Raw genomic sequence first — 13,013 nt, 5'->3', positions numbered from 1 at the left:
GGAATCCCAAGATGGAATGAGAAACACAACATGAAATGTATTACCATATGGAAAACCAATATGCTCGTGATGATAGAGTGAAGTAACAAATTGGATGGAGAATTTTCTTGGCAATGGATGGTCATGAATATGGATGCTGCAGTTTATGCAGGGTAGGAATGACTAATGGGGCCAGAAAAGTATGCCTCTTGTATTCATAACATTTATTAAAAACCTCAGTGAGGGCATCATATGGGAATGCTTACGTTCAATAATGAGATCGAAATACATCTTGAAGCAAGGTGTGCTGAGGGTAGAGATACCTGTTCTAGTTGCCCAATCCTCTCCGGCCACAGAACCATTCTGACTTCCTAAGAGTTCTGACAGAATCCCTGAGAAAAATTCTTATTATGTTGAAGATTTAAACCATAAAAAATGTTTTTTTTGTGCAATAGGTAAACATACAAAAAGTATTTTCTATTTCAGTTTTAGTTTATTATAAATAAAATGTTCCCTTGTTCAACAAATTACTTCACAAAGTGTCACTGGGACTGGAAGGTTTGAATTATAAGCAGAGGCTGGATGAACTGGGATTTTCTTTTCCCCTGGGCCATAGAAGGATGAAGGGTGACCTTATAGGGGCTTGTAAAATCATGAGGGGCATTGGTAAGGGGAATTGCAAAGTCATATCCTCAGAGAAAGGGAGTCTAAAACTAGAGGACATATGTTGAAGGTGTGAGGGGAAAGATTTAAAAGGGATCTGAGGGCAACTTTTTCACAGAGGGTGGTGAGTATATGGAATAACCCGCCAGGGGAGATGGTAGAGATGGGTACATTTACAACATTTAAAATACATTTGGACAAGTACACAGATAAGAAAGGGTTAGAGGGATTTGGACTAAACACAGGCAAATGGGACAAGTTCAGTTTAGGAAACCTAATCGGCATAGACAAATTGGGCCAAAGGGCCTGTTTCCATACTGTAAAACTCTACGACACTATGACCTTGATTTTGATTTGATTTGATTTGATTTATTGTCACATCTATTAACATACAATGAAAAGTATAGTTTCTTGCGTGCTATGTAGACAAAGCATACCATTCATAAAAAAGGAAATGAGAGACTGCAGAATTTAGTGTTATAGTCATAGCTAGGATGTAGAGAAAGATCAACTTAATGCAAGGTAAGTCCATTCAAAAGTCTGACAGCAGCAAGGAAGAAGCTGTTCTTGAGTTGGTTGGTGCGTGACTTCAGACTTCTGTATTTTTTTTCCAGAAGGAAGAAGGTGGAAGAGAGAATGTCTGGGATGTGTGGGGTCCTTAATTATGCTGGCTGCTTTGCTGAAGCAGTGGGAAGAGTAGACGGAGTCAATGGATGGGAGGCCGGTTTGCATGATGGATTGGGCTACATTCACAACCCTTTGTACTTCCTTGCGGTCCTGGGCAGAGCAGGAACCATACCAAGCTGTGATACAACCAGAAAGAGTACTTTCTATGGTGCAACTGTAAAAGTTGGTGAGAGTCGTAGCTGACATGCCAAATTTCCTTAGGCTTCTGAGAAAGTAGAAGCGTTGATGCGCTTTCTTAACTATAGTGTCGGCGTGGGGGGGCCAGGACAGTTTGTTGGTGATCTCGACACTTAAAAACACAAAGCTCTTGACCCTTTCTACTTTGTGTCCATTGATGTAGACAGGGATATGTTCGCCACTACACTTCCTGAAGTTGATGACAATCTCCTTCGTTTTATTTGCATTGAGGGAGAGATTATTGTTGCCGCAGCAGTTCACCAGATTGTCTATCTCATTCCTGTACTCTGTCTCATCATTGTTTGAGATCCGACCCACTGCAGTGGTGTCATCAGCAAACTTGAAAGTCGAATTCAGGGGAACTTGGCCGCACAGTCTTAAATCTTACCCATTTGTCATTTTTTAGTGGGAGGAAAGATACTGCCTCTTTTATTCACAACTTCACTTAATATTGGGAGTGCAGCTGGAAAGTTGGATTCCCATATCAGAAACAGTCATTGTCTCTTATTCTCTCTCTCACACACACAGACTCACAGTTCTCCCACACAATAGCACATATATACCAACATACGCACATGCACATACGTAATAATAAAAAGATTACAGAACCAAAGGAGGCCATTCAGCCCTGAGTTCATCTCTCGACAGGGGCTTAGTGAATTGAATCCAACAGCCAGATCAAGTTCACAGAGTGGTAGTGTACATACTTTTCAGATAATCAGCCGAGTTTGGGGAAAGTAAACTTAATTTGCATTGTTTCTTTAACTTGCAAGTGTATTATTAAAACTAAATTTGACCTGCACTCCTTTGTTTGTCTCACAAAGTAAGAGTACCTGGGTAGATACTTCTTTGAATAATAAACCGGTTGAAGAGTCTGTGTAGAGTATTTGACAGGGCATGCTGTCCTTCCTGTAATGTAGTGGGGTCAGAGGTGAGCTGGCAAGGTGGACACAAAACTGGCTCGGTCAAAGAAGACAGAGGTAGCAGTGGAAGGGTGTGTTTCTGAATGGAGAGCTATGACAAGTGGTATTTCTCAGGGATCAGTGCTGGGACCTTTGTTATTTGCAATATATATAAATGATTTGGAGGAAAATGTAACTGGATTGATTAGTAAGTTTGTGGACAACATAAAGGTTGGTGGATTTGCAGATAGTGATGAGGACCAGCAGAGGATACAACAGGATATAGATCAGTTGGAAACTTGAGCGGAAAGATGACAGATGGAGTTTAATGCGGACAAATGTGAGGTAATGCATTTTGGATGGTCTAATACACTTAGGAAATATACAGTAAATGGCAGGACCCTTAAGAGTATATTGATAGGCAAAGGGATTTGGGTGTACAGGGACACAGGTCACTGAAAGTGCAATGCAAGTGGAGAAGATAGTCAAGAAGGCATACAGCATGCTTGCCTTCATTGGCCGAGGCATTGAGTTTAAAAATTGGCAAGTCATGTTGCAGATTTATAGAACCTTAGTTAGGCCACACTTGGAATATAGTGTGCAATTCTGGTCCCCAGGAGGATGTGGAGGCTTTGGGGAGGATACAGAGAAGACTTACCAGGATGTTGCCTGGTATGGAGAGCATTAGCTATGAGCAGAGGTTGGAGAAACTTGATTTGTTCTCACTGGAGTGACAGAGGCTGAGGAGAAATCTGATAGAAGTCGACAAGATTATGAGAGGCATGGATAGTCAGAAGCTTTTTCCCAGGGTGGAAGCATCAATTACTAGGGGGCATATGTTTAAGGTGCAAAGGGCAAGGTTTAAAGGAAATGTACGAGGCAGATTTTTTACAGAGAAGCGTGGATGCCTGGAACTCTTTGCCAGGGGAGGTAGTGGAAGCGGATAAGGTAGCGACTTTTAAGGGGTGATTTGACAAGTACATGAATAGGGTGGAAATAGAGGGATATGGTCCCTGGAAGGGTAGGGAGTTTTAGTTAAGTCGGGCAGCATAGTTGGTGCAGGCTTGGAGGGCCAAAGGACCTGTTGCTGTGCTGTAATTTTCTTTGTTCTTTGTTATGCAAATTCAACACTCAGAATTTTTTGGAGAGATTCCTAGCCATAGTATTTATCAGTATTCAGTGAGGAACACATTTTGCATATCAGGAGGAAGTCTTAGATTTCACATACCTGGAAATCACTGTGGCTGCTGTTATTGTATGAATGCTCAATGTGTTCACATTCATTCTTTTTCAGGACAACCAGATTTGCACTTAACGCTGAAAGGAGAGAAAATTGGATAAGATCTGAAAATGGGTGCAAGGCTCACAATGCTCCTATTCATTCCTCAGTGCTGCCAGTGAGTTTAAATAATAGCAGCATTCAATCCAGCACGAATTACACTGCTGAGTGGCTGCATTCTGTGGTATTCCATTGTTCTGTGTTTGATTATGTGTGTCTGTTGACTCTTTTCTGTTCTGTGTGCCATTAGTCAAGCCTGGATGTGGTTACTGAGAAAAGGAAACTAAATGTAAGCTGGAAACTTTCGCTGAGGACACTTTAGAAGCAATGTGAGTAAAGCTCTTGTACATGTAATCCGGTGTATAATCTCTGCATAGCCCTGAGGCATGAAACACAACACACTCCTTAGGAGGGGTGCCAAAATGAGGTTGAGGCCAGCACCATTTAAAGGTAGTCTGTATTACTTAAAACTAGACTGCACTTCTTGAAGAGGAGGGGCATTCTGGCTGCAATAGATGCTGGAAATGATTTGTGAAAACCTGAACAAGGAGAGGAGTGAAGAATAACACGATGGTTCTCTTAGGTAGAATTGGAGGCCTTTGTGCAGGTGGATAGGAGCAGTGCGGGCCAGATAGGCACTACAAAGGCAGTAGGTGCAGCGAGTTGCCATGGTCAATCTAACCCTGGAACCTGGATGCAGGATAGGAAGAGATTTCTTGATTTCTCAAGTGGGCAAGGTCATCTTCACATGCCTCATCATAATAAATGTATCACTAGGCCCCATTCAGCACACAAACTTCACTCACCTACCAACTTCCTCTATCAAGCATGGCTCATGGCTCACTTTCTCAGCTTCACCCCACTCTCACACACTGAAATCTGTCGCATTTCTTAAACACAGACGTTTCCTAGTCTGCACACTGTGCTAGCCACGCAGCTAAGATGGGTCCATTACCCAAACACATTCCACCAAACAAATTTCCCTCTCTTTTGCAGGACAATGTGACAGAACTGAAGGTAGCAACACCTAACTGGTCACAGATAAGGAGGGCTGAATGTTGTCACATCCATTGAAGAAATGGTGCTGATAACCAATGGTGTGGCCACAAATGTGTGGCAGAGCTGGAACAATTGAACAAGGTGATATGTTCCTACCATAGTCACCTTCTCACAACTTATGTCCTCCTGCTGTTGGTGTAAGAATGTTTACCTCCTCACCTCACTATTACCATCGTCATATGTCTTTTTCCTTTCGGACTCACAGGAATGGCCACCTGGACAGCCGTTACCATGGCAACATACATTCAAAAGGAACAGCAGACTGATGGTGATGAAATATCAGGCAGAATTTTCCCAAAAAATGAATGTCATTTTGTGTAAGAAAACTGGTGTTTTCCGACACTTAGTTATTTTTTTGGGAAAGGGATGAGTTTTGCACCAGCTCTGATAGGGGCTTCATAAAGATTGGATGCCATTTTTAAAGGGTGCCTTGATCTCAAAGTGAAATTGAAGACCCTCCCTCCTCCCATGGACTTTGGTATATTGGGCACTCCCAATGGCCCCCCCCACCCTTCTTGTCCCTACCACCTGACACTCCCTCTTCATGCACCCCCACATTTCATCTCCCGCTACATGCTCCACTCCCTCAGGCTTCACCCCATTCAGGCCCCACCCCTTGGCACTGCCCAGCACACACTCTGGCAGTGCCAACCTGGCAGTGCCAGGGTGCCAGTTGGTACTGCCAGGTTAGTTCTGCCAAGTGGGCACTGCCAAGCCACTTCCCCGGCCACCCAGGGGCTTCATTGCCCTCCAAGCCCTCTCCCCACGCACTGCCATTGTGCCTGCTCTCTGTTTGTTGAGACCAGTAGTGATTCTTGTCAGGTTCCCGCTATGCCCAACGATCGGAGAATTCTGGGAACAGGGAGGGAGAATCCAGCCTCGAACTGCCTCAGCATATTTAATATGCTAATCTGGTTCCTACCCTTACTGGGAGGAAACAAGATTACGGCTTAGAGCTGCGGCTGGGAGGACCGTAACGGGGTTTTGCACTGGTGCTGAACGCCCTAGACCCCTCACCCGCGGTTCTCCTACCTCGCTCCATTCCAACATGATCTGTGCCGGGCGCTAGAAATTCATGGAGACGATCACTCAATCTCGTACTCACAGCCACCAGCTTGGGTACTGGCAGTGCACGTTCTATGGCGAGCTGAGATCCCACGCAGTGAGTTACAGGACACACGTGGCCTGCGGCCAGTGCAAGGGGAAAAGGTAGCGTTGGAGCCAGCTCCAGGAAAAGGATAATGGATCTACACGCAGAAATGCTCAGTGCATTGACAGCTCTGCCAGTATGCAGGAGCATGGAGCTGCCCACTACCAACTTGGCACATGGCTTTGCACAAACACTTTACAGTCCATTCTTTCCAGTGGTGGCCTATTCCATGAAAACGGACCCTAACATTTTGCAGCAGCTGGTGGCCGAGGTCTCTGCTTTCACTACAGCACATTCACAGATGTGCGAATTCTTGGGTTTTTGAAAGCAGAGACAAGCAAGGCGAGCTGTAAAACAAGGTATCCATAGTAACACCATGTGCAGCTTGCTCATCATGCTGGATGGGGATGAGCTGGGAGTTGTAAAGTGGCATTAGGCAGGGACATAATGTCACCCTCAATGCCCTCAATGATGTCACTTGCCATGGGATTGGTGCAGCCAGAGGATAAGCATCACTTGTGTAGAGCTTTGGAGATGCTTGTCCCCTGCTGGCTTTGCTCTACTTCCTTCTGTTTTGTGCCACTATATCCTGCAAGAAAGAGAGAAGAATGTCAGTGATTGTGTCCCAATGTGTTTAGGTACTTAGGCACTGTGTGGTGGGAGCAAAAAGTGGCTGTGAAAATTATGGGTATGTGTGTGAGGCTAATGGGGCACTGGAATGGGGTATCATGGGAAGATGCTTCACTGGCCTTGACCACTCACTTGAAGTCATTAGACTTCTTGTTACACTGCTCAGGTTCTGGGATTTGACCTCCTTGGCCTTCTCCTTTCTTCTGCAAGTTCCCAGGGTCTCCTCAAGCCGTAGGGTCCAATTTTACCATCAAGTTGCGCCCATTTTCGGGCACAAAAACTGGGTAAAGTCAGGTGTGAGGCGCATAGCGCAATCCACGACTGCCTCTGCACACGTTCCCCTTTTACCAAGCATCTAAAATGGCTGTAATCAGGACCGTGCCCGAAACGAAAGCAATTTAAATGTATTTGAATGCATTTAAGTTGTTCTCACCACTAGCCGACACCCACGTACCAGAGGCTTCGGACGTTCCCTCCTCCACCCGACGGACATTATCAGATATGTCCTGCTCACTGGAGAGTGAGCCATAAACCTCAACACTAACTGAACCCACAGTCGTGAGAGTATCTGGGATTGTGATTTGTGAGATGGAAGCTGACAACAAAATGGTGCCACTCTCGGAGGTGCCTTTACTCGTATCCTCTGAGGATTTGTCTGTGTTGTCTGGACCAGGAGGGGCAGGAGCTGTAGCCGGGGCCTATAGTCCAGGAGGCCCTGGGCCGTCCGGATCTGCCCCTCCCACACAGGACACGAGGTTAAGTGTAAGGGAGGGGGAGGAATCCAGAATGCCAAACACATGATTCACATTTCTCCATTGAGCACAGAGCAAAGAACCAAGAAAATTACATCACAGGAACAGGCCCTTCAGCCCTCCAAGCTTGTAGGGACCAGTCTGGCCAACTGATTAGTTATCCCCCACTCTTGCGGAGGCCATATGCCTCTATTCCCATCCCATTCACATAGCTGTAGAGATGCCCCTTAAAAGGTCACTATCGTATCTGCATCCACGACCTTCCCCAGCAGTGAGTTTCAGGCACCCACTTCTCTCTCTGTGCAAACAAACATGCCTCATATATCTCCTTTAAACCTTGTCCCTCGCCCCCGAGAAGTTGCTTCGAGGTGATTGAGGGACTGACAGATACTCGTGTCTTGATGGCAGCCTGATCGTACTGTCGCTGACAGCCCACATCTCCCCTTCTCTTGAGAGCTCCAGTGCCCGCTCCTCAAAGAAGGTGAGGACCCAGAAGTCTGGCTCACCCTTCCCTGTCTCCAACCCTCTCACGGTTGTTGTGCTCGGCCTTCTCCTGTGGGGACAGAAGGAGCCATGAAAGGAAATAGTGGCGTGACTTCTGCAGAATATCAGGTGGAGGCCCTTAGAGGGCAAGCACAGTGGGGGGTCACTGGGGGGAAAAGAAGAAGCTGGAAGCATACAGAGTGCTGGGGATGGGAGGATCTGGGGGAGATATGGGGGAACATGCAAAATGGGGTTCAGCACTAACTCTTGCTGCATGGATGAAGTAGTCATTGACTTTTTTCTGGCACTGCTTCCTGGTTCAGGGGGCCAGTACCTTGGCACTGACTGAGGCAGCCACTTGGGCATTAATATCAGCCCTGCTTGGTCTGTGTCCTCCTGGAGGGGAGAGGGTGTCCCACCTTGCATCTGCTGCATCCAGTACCTCCTCAGGTCACCCTCAGAAAATCAGGGGGGTGGTCGTGCAAACGTTTTGTGCAAAAATGCCTGCCTGCCTGTCCATTCTTGAGTTAGGACAGAACAGCTACAGGCAGTTTGGCAGGACATTCCAGCAAGGTAACATGCAGTTTGCTTGTTAGCATTGAGGGGAAGGCAAGTGAACACATACTGGTGGGGAGGGTGGTGGATGAGTGTCTCAATGATTGGGGACAGGAGAAAGAGAGAAAGGGAGGTGTCACACAGCCAACGGAGTCTGGAGGAGATGGTGGCCTTGTATGGGAGGGTCCAGGGTGGGGGCGAGGGGGGATCACCCTGCCTGATATCTGTAGGGTGGAGTGGGGAGGGTGGATCTCTCTACCTGAGATGAGTGAGGAGGAAGCGGGGGGATCCAATGTCACTCTGCCTGAGATGAGTGTGGGGGAAGGGGGAGTCCACTACCATTCAGTCTGAAATTGTTGGAGTGAAGGGGGGGAGGAGGCCGTGATCGGTCAGGGTGGTGGGGGGTGGGCAGATAAAGGGGGTCAGTAATGTTGTGGGGGGCGGGGTGATGTCTGTGGGACCAGACGGAGGCATTATCCGTCCTGGTAGGGAAGCAACATTCTGTCTTTTTTTTCTACGCATGCATAGTTGGAGGGACTGATTGGAGCAGCAAGGTTTCAGACACGGTAAGCCCCACTCACAAGTTTGTGCAGCACGATTCAGAATTACTGCTATATTTTCAGGCAGAGTGCGTACGGGAGCACCGGAGAATGGGTATAAAAGCCACATCTGAAACACTCCCAGATTCAGGCCCACCCAGCACTTAGAATCAAAATGGTAAAATTGGGCTCATAGTGTTTTTCCGACTGTCCACCTCCCCCGGGCCTCCAGCATCACATCCATTCCCTGGAGCCCCCTCTCTGTCCTGGTGTTACACTTTCCCTGATCAGACTCGCAGCAAAAATAATCTGCAAAAGCTTTAACAGGGACAGATTTCCATTAAGCGCAGAGGGCTGACTGCACCACATGCGGCCAGTTAATATGTTAAAAGCAAATGCGAATGTAGTTACAGTGCAGACAATGTACTAAAATGGGAATCTGCTGCTTGCTTTGTGCCGTGAACGCCAACTGTTTTTAAAGCAGCACACCTGGTCATGTTCATCTGCTATCTCTTCATCACTGAGACTGCAAAGCGAAAGAAATTTTACAGCATTTACATTTCACTGTTCAAACAGTGTTGCAGCAATTCCCAATTTCTAATCCACTCTCTATTTCTGTTCGAGCTGTAATTCTTTGGGAAGCTGGAGAAATTGTAGAGATTTAAATGAAGAAGGGAAAGGGTTAATGAATTTAATGCATTTCATACCTACCATATATCACAAACATAACCCTTCCTCATGGCTGATCTTCTCAAGCTTGTACTGCTCCTGGCATTAATATAAATTATTTATTCATATTTTCCTTACTTGTTCATGTCTTTCATTCTTTAACTTTCATTTCCATAAAGATTGAAAGTTAAATGTGAATGTTATTTTGCAGACATTGCAAACCTTACCTGTTTGTACTAGCTAAGCAAAGTTAAACAGCTGCAGATGGTAGAGTGCGATAACGGCTATTTGACAGGAGAACTCCTGTTGGGAAGCCGCGACCACACAAGTTACTTCAATGGAGAAACTGCCAAAGCCGCCGAAAAAGCTGTGGATTGTGATTGCACCAATGTCTGTGTCATGATTGAAGCTGCTAGACAAACTGCGGATCCTGACTGAAGCCAGTAGCTGTGTCGTGACCAAACGTGAAAGCATTGCAGGTCCTGACTGATGCCAGAGTTTGCATCATGACTAGTGCTGAGAATCATGTATAAATATCCGCGCTTATTTGTGCTCAGTGAGAAGCCTGGTAAACCACTGTTAGGTACCAGGTCTCTCCCAAAAACTTTTGAAATAAAACTACTGTACTTTGACTCACTAACAGTCTCAGAAGTGTCTTCTACCTACAACTTAAAGAACAATATAGCACAGGAACACGCCCTTCAGCCCATTAAGCCTGCATCGATACACAATTTCAAACCCTCTGTTCACCTCCCTTTCATGTGTCTGTCAAGCTACACCTTGAACATTGCTAACGTGCCTGTTTCCACCATCTCCACGGCAGTGCATTCCAGGCACCCACCACCCTCTGTGTGTAAAACTTTCCCCGCAAGTCTCCCCTAACCATACCACCTCTCACCTTAAACCTGTGTCCTCTTGTAACCGACCCAATCACGCCCTCCACCACTGCCACACAGTGACAGCAGTGTGCGCTATCGAGATGCACTGCAGCAACTCACTAAGGTTCATTTGGCAGTACTTTCCAAACCCATAACTTCTACTACCTAAATGGACAAGGGCATCAGGCGTAGGGGAACACCAGCACTTGCAAATTTCCCCCCAAGTCACACACACCATGATGACTTGAAAATATAGTCCTTCACTGTAATTGGATCAAGATCCTGGAACTCCCTCTCCAACTGGATTGTGGATGAACCTACATCACATGGACTGCAAGAGTTCAAGAAGGGGGCTCACCATCACCTTCTCAAGGGCAATGAATGCTGGTGCCAGCGACGCCCACATTCCATGAAGGAATCAAAGAAGATTTTTGTGTTGGAGTTCTGCCAGCACTTTCCCTGGGTCAATAAATTCTGTCCTCTCTCATTTGGTGGGGTTGTAGTTTATTCTAGTAGCATGGCTGCTTACTGGTGACATTTTATTGAGGTGATCTTCTCTGGCTCACAAATTTCAGTTATGCCAAATTGAAAGTCACCAACAGATGAATTCCAGCACTTACACCAGAATCAACAGGTCAAAGGTTTTTAGGCCTATACTGTAGAAAAAGCAGCACTTGTGTTAGAAAATAAATTCGTACTCATCAGGAGTAGCTATTGGAAATGAAGTAAATCAAGTAAAATAAAAGCAAAATGCTGTGGATGCTTGAATTTTAAACAAAAACAGAAAATGCTGGAAAAAAAACCCAGCAGGTCTGACAGCATCTGTGGAGAGAGAAACAATTAAATGTTTCAAGTGCATATGATTCTTCAGAATAAATCATGTAACGTTCTACGATTGAAATGATCTATTGCCATTTCCAACTCTATTGATTCCATTCAAATTGATGGTGTAATTGAATATCTTGTTAAATAAACCTTTGTTGTATCCATGTTCTTCAAAGTAGCTTCTCCATACTAACTGTGGAAGTGCAATCTCAATCAGCCTGCAGCGTTTACACAGTATAAATGTTTGAATGACTGAAAACACTTATTTCATGAAAAACGTAAGGTATGAATGAAAGAATCTTGGCTCAAAGCACAATGTTTTAATGATGCGCGGTGTTATTACAATGAATGCCGGTCAGCAGATTCAGGGGAACGTTGCGAGTTGGGAATCTCCAGACATTGCTGCTCGATTTGTCATTTGAAGTTCATCATCAGTATTTCACATCAATTGCCCATTAAACACACTCCGGAAGTACAGTCATTTAAATTGTAACTGCCTTTTAATGATGTAAACATTGTTAATGCAGTGTCAGACAACCCTTGGGTCCAGAAACAGGATAAGTTTAATTGTAATATTATTTTCTTATTTTGCCTCTCTGGCTGTTTTTCTCTCTCTCTCTCTCTGACCTTTTTGTTATTTTGCTTTGTGTTCATGATTAGGCTGCTTCTCAGTCTCATTATTTTTCAACTTAGAAATCTCATTGGGTTAAGGAAATAGACTTTTAATTCTGCTATTCTACCTGTGACACAAGTAAAGTTTTTTTATAATTGCTGAGGTCTCAGATGTTCCATTGCCCTGACTACTGAACTGTACTTTTTTTTAGTCATTCATGGGACATGTTCTTCGCTGGCAGGCCAGCATTTATTGCCCATCTCTATTTGCCTGAGGGCAGTTGAGAATCAACCACATTGACTGTGGCTCTGGAGACACATGTAGGCCAGACCGGATACAGACAGCAGATTTCCTTCCCGAAAGGACATGAGTGACGAGATAGGCTTTCCCAACAATGATTTCATGGTCATCAATAAATTCTTAATTCTAGATTTTTTTTATTGAAATCAAATTCCACTATCTGCCGTGATGGCAACTCATTAACTAAACTGAATTTAGTTACTGACTTTCTGGATTGGTGGTCTAGCGACAATACCACCAGGCCATCACCTCCCCTCAGTTTGCCTCCTAATAAGTTACAATACAAAATTAAAAAGGATGCAAGGCAATATCTAACGAATGGTATGTACTGCTAAATGTCCCACTCCAGCAAGTTCTCACATGCATTATACAGTGCAGTGCACTGCAGTGCAGTGCAGAAGGAGGCACTAGGCCTATTGAGTCTGCACCGAACACAATCCCTCCCAGGCCCTATGCCCAGAGCCCCATGCATTTATCCTAGCTAGTCCCCCTGATATTAAGGTGCAATTTAGCATGACCAATCCACGTAACCCACACATCTTTGGAGTGTGGGAGAAAGCTGGAGTACCCGGAGAAAACCCATGCAGACACAGGGAGAGTGTGCAAACTCCACACAGACAGTGACCTGAGGCCGGAATTGAACCCATGTCCCCTGGTGCTGTGAGGCAGCAGTGCTAACCGCTATGCCACCGTTCCCCCAACGCTCCCCCTCCCCAGCCACACCCACTTTCTAGTTGTCCACTGTAAGTAACAGATAAGTCAGTACCACAATTTAACTGAAACAGCAGTTCAGAAACATTTTTAACAAACCTGAACTGTAGTCTATTCCTGACAATTCAAAGTCACTTCTGGGCTGAACAGAAATGGAGTAAT

This window comes from Carcharhinus amblyrhynchos, chromosome 15, assembly GCF_965287045.1.
Source record: "Carcharhinus amblyrhynchos chromosome 15, sCarAmb.v2.hapA, whole genome shotgun sequence".
NCBI classification, from domain to species: Eukaryota; Metazoa; Chordata; class Chondrichthyes; order Carcharhiniformes; family Carcharhinidae; genus Carcharhinus; species Carcharhinus amblyrhynchos.
The sequence above is the reverse complement of the archived record's forward strand: the minus strand, read 5'-3'. Positions refer to the sequence as shown.